Consider the following 12,140-nt stretch of genomic DNA (forward strand, 5'->3'; position numbering starts at 1 on the left):
ATGCCCAGTGGTTCATAATGAGATGATACCTGCACAGAGGTAGGTGGATACCAAGATACAGTGGCTTCTCGTCTGGCAATTTAGAGGTTAAGAGAAGCAGGAAACTTTTGAGAGTTTTGTTACTGCTCCAGCCCATTCTCCCCCTCTCAGCTGAGCCGCCCTCCCCCTGCTCTCCCTCCCTCCTGGCTGATTACACAGCCCTGGCCCCTTATTTCCTCTGGATTGTCCAGTTTCTTTCTCTCTCCATAGACTGCACCAGTCCCCTGTGGTTTAGGGGGAGACAGTGCACCCTGTCAATGAATCTGACTTTGTCTCTAAACCTGGATGCAGGAACCACTCTCAGGATCCAGTGCCTGATCTCCAACTTGGAAAAGGGACTTCTTCTTCTTTTCCATCAGTGCATGTGGATAAGGATGTGATTTTTTTGGGGGGGGTACCAGATGGCATCTGTCTGACCGGTGATCCTCAAACTGGGGCACGAAGAGTCGCACTGATAAGGTAAGAACACTCTTACATAGAACAATAGGAGTATGGGGGCTGAGCTAGATAAAGAAGGGGGGTGGGGGACACAAAACCCTGAAACACAGATCTGGCTCCAGCTCCGATCTCCTCTTACAAATAGGATTGACTACACCACAGAGGATATAGGGTTACATGTCCTTAGAACAGAGATTGTATCCGTCCCAACATTTATATGACTGTATACTACATTGTATACTGTCCTCATGGTGTTTTATCACGTTCTTTTAACATGTCCCGAGAGACTACCAGGTTACATTGGTGAATGATTTCTAGCTATAGTAAACCATGTATAAAGTTGGGTTATCCATCAGTTCCATTCGGTTTGGCCTCCTGAAGGTCTTATCATTAATTTTACACCCCAAGTGTCCATTACGAATGCTCTTCAAGTCCAAAGATCCTCTATTGTACTTGTGACCCATATCTCTTGTAGGTGACATGACTTCTTGACAAGTGGAGGAGCATTAGACCTCTTTACGATATGAGGATGTGTGATTTTGAGATTCTGAGAAGAAATAGGTGTAGCTGAATAGGTAGACAACGGGACAATAGTGTTGGAGAACAAGATGGTAGATAGACCTATAAAGCTTCCATACAAATTCAGTGACAGTCAACGTCAAAGTCAACTGGTACCATCCAAGTCACTATGTTGTTAAAGTTCATTCATATCCGTGTAGTCATTTTCCTTACATCTGGATAACATCTTTTGATGTAGTCCATTCAATAGTTTTGATGCCACCATCATAACGTCCTTACAACCATTGGGACTGTTCCACTTAGAGTTTATTCTGGTCTTTAACTACAGGTACAGTGGAAGAAGGTCTTGTTCGATTGTCCTGTTTCGCTCCTCAACCTATAATGTCTGCAAATACAGCTGTTCCTTGGATAGTCACATGTCCTCTCTACTGGGCAAGGCCTAAACTCCTTTGTTAGATGAACCTGTGTAAATAGTGTGGTCTCAGCAAACAGATGAAACAGGTTAAGGGTGGGGGACTATACTTGAGACAAAGTTCTGGTGGTACAATGGACAACACGATTGTTATTGTTATGGTCCACTTCTAATGGTTAAGGAAACCGTATGGCTTTCTAGAGATTGTAGGCTAAGAGGAGATGTAGTTCGTCCTCAAGTTTTAAAGGTAGCTATTGAAATAGTTGTTAAGTGAGTAAACCCTTGGCCTGTGAGTCAGAATGGCCCTAAAAACATCAATAAATGGGACTGTGTTAGTAGTATGAGTAAGACCTACACTGTTGTATTATGAGTCTCAGAACTCCACAGGGGTGGTAAAAATTTGGTGATGCATCAGGTAAAAGTAACATACCAGCGAGGTCTATGTCAGTAATCTACAAACTGTGAACTTCCAGCATGCAAGCATGCGCGGACAGCCAATGGCCATCTATGTCTTCGAGACTCATAAACAGTAGAGTCTCTACTGTAGCTGAAGGTATCTTCAAGAGCATTGCCAGGTATCCTCTAAAGCAGGCGGATCACACTGGCAGTCGTAGTTTTGCAACATTTAGAGATTTGGAGACCATCGGTCTATGTCTTCGAACATGCTTTGAACATGGTTGGTGGATCACGTGCACTAGCAGCACTGGACCGTATCTACAACTGTGTCTCACATCCTACAGCTTCATAAGGAATATTAAAGCCAGCTGAATCTATCGTAGACTGGGTGGCTAACTATGGCTGGACCATCTGATGCGAATGTGTACGTGGTCTACATAGTGTTTGCTGTATCTTCAAGAGCATTGCCAGGTACCCTCTAAAGCAGTAGTTTCCGAACTGCGGCCCTCCAAATGTTGCAAAACTACGATTGTCAGCATGCCAGGACAGTCTTTGGCTGTCAGGGCATGCTGGCAGTCATAGTTTTGCAACATCTAGAGGTTTGGAGACCATTGGTCTATGTCTTCGAACATGCTTTGAACATGGTTGGTGGATCACGTGCAATAGCAGCACTGAACCGTGTCTACAACCGTGTCTCACGTCCTACAGCTTCACAGGGAATATTAAAGCTGGCTGAATGTGTCGTAGACTGGGTGGCCACCTAAGGCTGGACCATCTGGTGTGAATGTGTATGTCGTCTACATAGTGTTTGCTGTCTCCAAGAAATGCCAAGAATTCACTCTATAAAGTCATGTGTACTGTCGGTGAGCACAGCTGACATGTGACGTACCACATGCCCATAGCAGCCATCCATTATACATTTCAGTGTACATATTGTGTATTGTATTTTTCATGAGGTTACCAGGCTTGGGTTTACGCTGCTGGAGCCTGGAGCCACATAACCTTTGGCACGCTACTTCCATCCATTAGCCGCACCTCCTCATACAGAGTAGTTTGCATATTTGTGGCTGTTTTGAAGGAGTAGAATATAGCGATACAACTCTGTGACACAAAGGTCTGTGAGTTCTGTGTGAGCAGTTCACATTTACAGTATAAAAAGAAACACTGGAGCCCCTACTGAAGCCTCCATAACTGGCACTCGGGGAACAAATCTGTACAAACTATCAATTATCAATCATAAAAATGCATGAAAAGTGGACTTCCCCTTTTAAGGTCCACCTAAATAAACAAATTTGAGAGTCTACCTTCTAATTTTACAGCCTAAGTTGAACAACTCTGATGCATATATAATTGCGCACACAGTGGTCTTGTCATCTAGGTTTGGCCTGGCCAAACACAGTACCAGAGGAGCCTCTGGTGGGCCCAGGGTATGCAACAATTATGGGACTTAAAGGTTGCACAGAAGACAACCCCATTCAATGTTGAGTTCAGAGCCAGTAGGGATACTTTTTTAAATGGAACCTGTGTACACTTTCATGCTGCCTGAACCATGGGCTGGGTTGGTTCCCACAAGCTTCTCTCTACCCCACTTGTCTTGATTTATAGATCTCTCCCTGTTTAAGTATAGAAAGACATCCAATAACCAGGGCCAGCAAGGCAGGCAGAAGCCCCAAAGACTTTGATTCGGGCAGCATGAAAGTGATGACAGGCTCCCTTTGAGAAAGCATGCCTACTGGCAAGTGATTAGCCCTGAACTCAACTTTGAATGTAGTTGTCTTCTGCTCAACCTTTAGGGCTCACCAGAGGGTCCTCTGGTACTGTGTTTGGCCAGGCCAATCTGGATGCCAAGCCCCTTAACTCACCTCTATGGTAACTAATACTAGCTATCAGGCTAGAACCAATGCCCATATAAGGAACTTCCAATGGGCCGGTCCAATCTTTAATCCCCATGAGGTAAACATGACCTAATAAAAGATGACGTCGATACCTTGTTGGTACTCTTTTCGTCAGAACCCGTAGCCTTCCTTCTGCATTCCATTGACAATGCATAGTGCTGACCCTGTTTCCCTGTACATTGAGTTATAATAGGCACTTCTATGTTCCGGTGTCTTGCATTCTTCCATAATTTAGGATAATTTTGCCCGCTGACCAGCTCTGTGTTGTCATTGGTAAAATTGGTTTCACATGTATGATGGTGTGCTAGTGAACGATGCCAGTGAACGCTGTGATTCTATTGGGAATGACAGGGCTTTCCAATGAGCGAAATTGCAATGAAGTGAACATTTCACCTTCTGACACTGGGTAAATCTGTTTTCTATTGCATTATAGTGCTGTCCTATGCATGACAATGAAGTCCAGCGCATTTTGACATTTGTTTGGGTTAAAGTGCATTCCAGGCCCCCATATGACAAGATGTTAAGACCCTTTTCCATAAGACATTGGGCTGTTGGGCCCTTGATAACTTCTCAGTCTGCCCCTAATGGCAGTTGAAGAATTTTACATTTTAGGTCATTGTCATCGTCGTTGATGGTTGTCGTCTCAGTAAGCAAAACATTCTAGCAACATTGGCAATAACAGTGAAGAAAGTCTACCCGATCCTGCCAGGTCAACCCCATGGAGCAGATCCCACAGAGATGATCACATAAATAGCATTGTTCTCTTTGGCATTGACAAAGAATAAAGTCTACCAGATCTTGCCAGGCCAACCCCATGGATCAGATCCCATAGAAATGATCCTATAATTTGCCCTGTTCTCTTTTATTGATTTAGTTGTCTAGGAAGTGGTATTTGTTAGGTTTTTGTAATAGTACCTACTGTCCAAGCCGTGACGCCTATTTTGTGGTGATTATTTGTGAAGCTTGGGCCATCATGCAGAGTTTATGTAATAATAGATGGATGTGGACGTAGAATAATATCTGTTTTCAGAGTGCAGCATGTAAGAAATAAATCACGTCACTGGATTTGATGCATATTGATGGGTCACGCTTTTCATAAGTAATCTGGTGTAACAGGGCAACGTTCTGGAGATTACTGGAGAGGTCAGTCACCTCCTAAGGGATTAGAGGGGCTATATATATTTATGTCAAAATGGGTCATATAACCAGCACATGTGGTTCTCCGACTGTGATTTATGGTTGGTGTTGCAATTTTGTCTGGATGTGCTGATCTGAATGATGGGGGCTCCAGAGGTGGGGTTCTTCCCACTATATATTTTCGTGGATGCAATATTGCGTAATTGTACATGATATATGTGCACATATGGCTTCATGTATCTGGTACCACCTTGGTCCCTCTACTTTCACCCCTTTCACCCCTCAGATGCAGCTGAGGAGACAATACACTGGTTTACCTATGGCTGATTTTACATGGAGGTATTTGGCTCAGTATTTTACATCAGTATTTGTAAACTAAAACCAGAAGTGGGTCCAAAACACCGAAAAGCTACAAATCCTTCCATTACCTTTCTTTCTCTGTAGGTTCCCAGTCTAATACCCCAGAACAACACATATATGTTGCATTTCAACAAAATGCTTTATCATACAGTGGGACAACCATTAACTGGGGTTGGGGGCTTCAATTCCCATCAGAGGTCCCACCAAGTTGGGCTGTATCAAAGTGACCCTTACCCCGTCCTACCATCCCACTTTGGGGTTCTGTGAGGCTACGGTGCAGCCAGTTCTGTATAACTGTTGGGATTGTACCAGTCACCTCTGTTAGTCCTCATGGCCTCTACGAAACAATGATAAAGACATGAGAGACGGCACTCACCATCCAGGGTAATGCTTTATTCACGCAGTGCAAGCATACCAGGTAGAGGCAGGTCTGACAGTGTGAGGACGGGGGCAATTAGTAACCGGTTGCCATCGTCCTCACACTGCCAGACCTGCCTGTACCTGTTATGCTTGCACTGCGTGAATAAAGCATTACCCTGGATGGTGAGTGCCGTCTCTTATGTCGTTATCATTGTTTGATACTACTGCTACCTAGACTGAGCACCATCCAACCAGTTATTCATAGGTCAACTTGGACTACACCTCACACCGTGCTAACTGGACACCTAGTGACGTTAGTGCCGGACTCATTCTTCTATTCCAGCTGATCATGGCCACTACGTTTCACAGATCCCGACTACTTTCTACTCTTACAAGCATGCAAAGTGCACGTTCCATAATACTCTGTGCAACACAATAGTATGGCCCCCGAGCCAAACAGTGGCAGATATACAGTAGTTTGAGTCCAAGTCTTTATTAGTGTGGTACCGCCTCTTCAAAGGACAGCTCAGACTAATCTGCAAGAGCAATATAACAATAACTTTCAACACAGGATGCTTAATATTTGCAGAACACAATGTTAACTCTTGAACGTTCCACTCCCATGCTCAGGAGGAAACATAACACTCTTCAACCTGCCTCTCTTTTGCCCCATCAGCCCGCTCGCTCTGAATAGTTAGGACGGGCCTTGCCATTGGTTTTAGGACAGCTAGGCCCCGGCAGGTCTACTTTCTGCCCACACTGATCTGTGGCATGGGGTGTGATGCAGGGCAGATGGAATTACCAAAGGGGCAGATGGCATTAACCCCTTGTGTTCGTGACGCCAGGGCGTGGTTTATCCTCATACCACCCGAAGGTATAGCGCTGTATTCTGGGCTAGGCACTGGGGCAATAATGACTCTGACGCCAAGTTACGGAACAACGGTAGCTTTACTGAGTTAGACAGGTGGAATAGTCTATACAGCTTAGCCAGGCCCACGGAGGTGACCAGTGACTTCAGAGACCTCATTGCTTGATGGGACTTGCAGTGGACTTGGACAATTTTGGTGCAGGCCACTCTGACTTGATATAAGATGACTTTGACCTACTTGACTGGGACTGACTATACCCCAATTGTAGCTTACTTGTAGACTTGTGGCTGCTTGACTGACTTGAGGCCTCCAGAATGGACTCTGGACTCCAGAAACACTCTTAGGACTTGACCTTATTGCAACTCAACATAGCAGGAAGAGAGAGAGCAGAGGCTCCACCCAGGGATTTTATGGGGGAGACTCTGAGGGGTCCCATAGGTCACCCTTAGGTCACATGGTCACTGATACCTCACTGGGTTACAATCACCTGATAACTGTTCAATCACCTGACAACTGTTCTTAAAATACTGGCCATGCTAATTTGCATAAATAATTATATATGCATAACATCACAGGATACATACATACGGGGGAAATTTTGTCCTATTCTGACCCCAATAACTTTTTTTATTTCTCCTTATACAGTCCTGTAGGATGGCTCATTTTTGAGCCCCGATCTGTAGTTTTGAACAGTACCATTTTTGTTTTGATGTGAGTTTTTGGTTGCTTTTTTTTAATTAAATTCGGGAGTTGCAGTTAGTTACTAACTACAACTCCCAGTCTGTGGCTAAGCAGCTGCCCCAAACAAAAACTACAACTCCCAGCATGTTGGACTATATAGTAGTGTATAGTATAGGTTAGTGTTTCCCAACCAGGGGTGCCTCCAGCTGTTGCAAAACTACAGCTCCCAGCATGCCCGGACAGCCGTTGGCTGTCCGGGCATGCTGGGCGTTGTAGTTTTGCAACAGTTGGAGGCGCGCTGGTTGGGAAACACTGGTATAGTATATGGGTCAACAGTTGGAGAATTGGTTGGATACATACTGGCCATTGTATTGCCGATATTTTTAATATAAAAATACCAGCAGGGTGGCCAAAATACCAGCCAGGTGGCAACGCTAGCTCTACTTCTTATACCAAGTATGTCCTCCGCTTGATCCCTTCCTATGCAGCAATGCCATGTGCAAAGCTAAGTACCATCATACTACACACTGCATGTAATATACAAGAGCAAAGTTTGTCTGGCACTTCTGCAAGATGTACACTGCTCAAAAAAATAAAGGGAACACTTAAACCACACAATGTAAAAAGTAACAAATGTAAAATGTAACAAATACACTGCTCAAAAAACAATGTAAAATGTAACAAATACACTGCCAGAGAACACCAAGATTGGCAAATTCACCACTGGCGTACTGTGCTCTTCACAGATGAAAGCAGATTCACACTGAGCACGCGACAGACATGACAGAGTCTGGAGACGCCGTGGAGAATGTTCTGCTGCTTGCAACATCCTCCAGCATGACCGGTTTGGCGGTGGGTCAGTAATGGTGTGGGGTGATATTTATTTGGTGGGCCGCACAGCCCTCCATGTGCTTTCCAGAGGTAGCCTGACTGCCATTAGGTACCGAGATGAGATCCTGAGACCCCTTGTGAGACCATATGCTGGTGCAGTTGTCCCTGGGTTCCTCCTAATGTAAGACAATGCTAGACCTCATGTGGCTGGAGTGTGTCAGCAGTTCCTGCAAGATGAAGGCATTGATGCTATGGACTGGCCGCCCATTCCCCAGACCTGAATCCGATTGAGCACATCTGGGACATCATGTCTCGCTCCATCCACTAACGCCATGTTGCACCACAGAGTGTCCAGGAGTTGGCGGATGCTTTAGTCCAGGTCTGGGAGGACATCCCTCAGGAGATCATCCGCCACCTCATCAGGAGAATGCCCAGGCATTGTAGGGAGGTCATACGGGCACGTGGAGGCCACACACACTACTGAACCTCATTGTGATTTGTTTTAAGGACATTACATAAAGTTGGATCGGCCTGTAATGTGGTTTTTCACTGTGATTTTGAGTGTGACTCCATATCCAGAACTCCATGGGTTGATACATTTGATTTCTATTGATAATTTTTGTGTGATTTTGTTGTCAGCGCATTCAACTAAGTAAAGACGAAAGTATTTCATACGATTAGTTCATTTATTCAGATCTAGGATGTGTTATCTCTGTTCCCTTTAGTTTTTTGAGCAGTGTACAATAGTTCCACAAGTAATCACAGCAGTTTAGGAGACTGTCGTATAACGTAGTTCATGCGTACAAAAAAGACAAAGAGAGAATGAAGACAGTCCCACTCACCACTCTGACCGAAATCTTCTTCATTCAAATGGCTTGAGGTACAGTCATAGCAGATGTAGGGGCGCGTCCATGGGACGGTAACCGTTTCTCGTGATGTACTCACTTCGTCAAGTTTTGCAACATCTTTAGGTCCACAGTTAAGAGACCACTGGTCTATGTCCTTTAGACTCATAACTAGTAGTGTCAGTAGAGTCTCTACTAAACCTGAAGGTATCTTTAGAAGCATTGCTAGGTAGCCTCTAAAGCAGTGGTTTACAAACTGTGGGCCTCCAGATGTTGCAAAACTACAACTCCCAGTATGCCCTACTTTATAGTGCAAATGGGCTGAACTGCAATACCAGACATAACCTGTGGATAGGCGTGGCGCTGTTTTTGGATAAAAGTAGTCATGTTTTTCTAATCCCATAAACCCCTTTCTAACATCTGAGAATGACTTCTCCCAGCGCAGGTCAAAGGTCATCCCCGTAGTAGATTCTGATCTTCTGCTCTAGTCATAATGATCTGAGTCAGCCGAAAGAGACTGAGAAATGATCAAGAAGAAAGGGGACAGCCGGCAATTATGTGAAGGGTTTCTGAGAAATTCGGCAATCCTTATTGCTGCCTTGTGATGTATTTTATCATGTTACTTACTGCTCTAATGATTAAAATGAGCCCAGTAATTAGAGGATCGGAGGAAACAATTATCGCCCGCCCCCACCTCCGTCCATGTCCTCTAAGTGGATGGGGATAAGTAGTTCCAGTGTTGAACTTTCACAGACCACGTAGTTAATATCCCATTTAACTACAAAACTGCTCCATCCCAGAAATGAGGGACATAGCTCTGCAGGTTAGAAACTTGTACAAATGCTCTCTCGAAAGTCATATGGCAACATGTGGCCAGGTCCATATCTTTAAAGCATACCCATCATATCTCACAAAAAAAAATGCACATAAAATTTATATGAGTCTAGCACCTATATTTCTCTCACAAATACTTTCTATCTGTTGCTCACTTGCTGTGTCATTTTGTACTTTGGAGGGGGCGTGTCCCTTACTCTGAATGACTCATCTTTCCCCCTGCATCTGCTGTGCTGTGCATGGTCTCTTCATCCAATCACTGCTGGCTACTCTGTAACCCCCTCCTTTCTGCTGCAGTTTAATAGGACAGGAGGTAGCGCAGAGGAGTGCTAGTCACGCCCTCACTTCCTGGACTTTGTCCCTGCCTGTGCTTCAGCTGGGACAAAGATGATCCTTCAGCTGAATTGGATTATGTTCTGGATGGTATGGGGACCCCTAGTGGTGATTTCTTATAAGTCCATTCATTTTCATATGTGCCATGTAATAGAACATTTAGGACCTGCCTTGATGGTCACAACAAGCCCCTGCAATTCCAGCCAACGGCAGACCATTGCTGGTAGATCTCACATAAATCAACTGGATCTGCCAACAAATATACAAGACAGAATTATTTCCAAGAAACACGAGAGATTATTGCTCATTATTGCTCATTCAGACTGTTTATCACATTGTATATTTTATTTGAGGCAGAATTTCAAGGGTATTTCCAGCCTCTGATGAATGATGACCTTCTCCTCCTCTTTAAGCAAGGGAATCGTACTAGTTGGAGCACCCATTGTGGATGGAGGAATCTTTATTACATACTTGTAATTGGGGCTTCTGCTCAGCCTCAGACCTCTGAACCGCCAATCTTGTTGGCATTGGGCAAATGTAAAAAAAAAAAAAGATTTTTCAGTGAGGGCATTATCTGTGCGGGGAAGAAGGGTGGTCTATGAGACCCCATGGCAGCCACATTTTGGCCATTTCTCCTGGGATCCATGATGACAATATGGTTTACAGGATGCAGCATTGCAGAAGGATGAACAACAAGAAAAAACATGGTTTGAAATGGCTGGAAATGCTCAACCCCATATGCAGTTGTGCATTTATACTGGGGGAGCAGATGTCCGTTGCTAGGGGCGATCCCCAGTATAAAATGCATACAATGGGGGATGCCTGCAGCGGACTACAAGTGCCACAATGGAATCCTACACCAGATAGACGGTGTGGATGTGTAACATATAGAGTAATACAAGAATGTAGGTGCACTAATGTGGGAGATGTAAACAATGACATTGGCTATCCCTCAACACTGATGTTAAAATTGAGACAATAGCCAGTATATCCTTATATGAAGGACATACCTGAGCCCCCACACCAACGCCAAGGTTTCTCAAGGGGCACGGGACCTAACGCTAAACCTACCTGTGCTGTATGGGCAATACCAGGGGCCAGTGGGCAATTACAGCAGCATTAGGTCCGACTCACAGCGTCCTCCCAGTTCCCAGTGGTTAAGCACACATACAATGGGAGGAGGGAGGAAGGCTACGAGCCCCACCCAAGTATGCTGATGTGTTGCCTACCTCACAGGTGATCCTAAATGCTGCCTATAATAGTGATTAACGATTTGGATTAGGATTAGATTTGGATTTTATACACCTCCAAGTATAAGATTTTAACAACAAGAAAAAACATGGTTTCAAATAGCAGGATGCAATGAAACTTGTATGCTATTTCCAGTGTTAGGGTCTATCTACATTTGCGCATCCGCAGTATATCTCATACTGCGGATGCGCCATCGACACTCACAAGAGCGAGTTCCCTACTGCCGCAGCAATGGATTTCTCGCTGCGGCAGTAGGGATATGCTCGTAGCAGATGCGCAGCAGGAAATCTGGCGCTACTAGCGGACTCATAGAGCTACCCAGCCGCAACATGGAGCTCGCTTTTATGACTGCAGTTGGCGCATCCATAGCATATTTTATGCTCCGAATGTGCCGATTGCAGTCACAAGAGTGTGCTACATGTGACCCTACCCTTATAGAGGATTACCATCATGGATACTGTAGCCAAGAACCCAAGATGGTGTAAAAGCAGAATTTTTTCGCAACCAATACAGTGAAGTCGCATGGAAGCACACTAACTCAAAGCAATATTCCACAGCGGTGCATGCCACATACCACTGCAAAACCCAAAAGCAGTCATAGGCTAAGTTCACGTGGCCGTTGTGCTCTGACCATTTTAGGGTTCGTTTAGCTCTTTCTTTTTGCACAGAATGGACCCAAAACGGATCAGAGCACAACTGACTCTGTAGGGTCCTAACAGATCCCATTGACTTGAATCGGATCTTTTCGGTGTCCAGTATTTTACAGGAGTTGAGTGGAGAAAAAAATAGGGCATGTACTTTTTTTTCCCCCTCTGTACCGGAGCACAACAGCCATGTGACCAAGCCCCAGGGCCGGCTCCACCTATAGGCAAAATAGGCAGCCGCCAAGAGCGTCCTCTTGATGGGTGCACCGTTCTGCCCTCCACAAAGAATGTATTTC

At 44.8% G+C, this 12,140-nt stretch overlaps 1 protein-coding gene across 1 annotated transcript in view; it reads left to right on the plus strand.

Annotated features, from left to right (window-relative positions):
* The first annotated feature begins 222 nt into the window (after positions 1 to 222).
* Positions 223 to 12,140, plus strand: part of PLEKHG2 (pleckstrin homology and RhoGEF domain containing G2) — a 114,639-nt gene continuing 102,721 nt past the window's right edge. The window contains exon 1 of the mRNA XM_056541202.1: positions 223 to 498. The gene's annotated coding sequence lies outside the window, so the exon portion shown is untranslated. The remainder of the gene's footprint in view (positions 499 to 12,140) is intronic.

This window comes from Hyla sarda, chromosome 9, assembly GCF_029499605.1.
Source record: "Hyla sarda isolate aHylSar1 chromosome 9, aHylSar1.hap1, whole genome shotgun sequence".
Lineage (NCBI taxonomy): Eukaryota > Metazoa > Chordata > Amphibia > Anura > Hylidae > Hyla > Hyla sarda.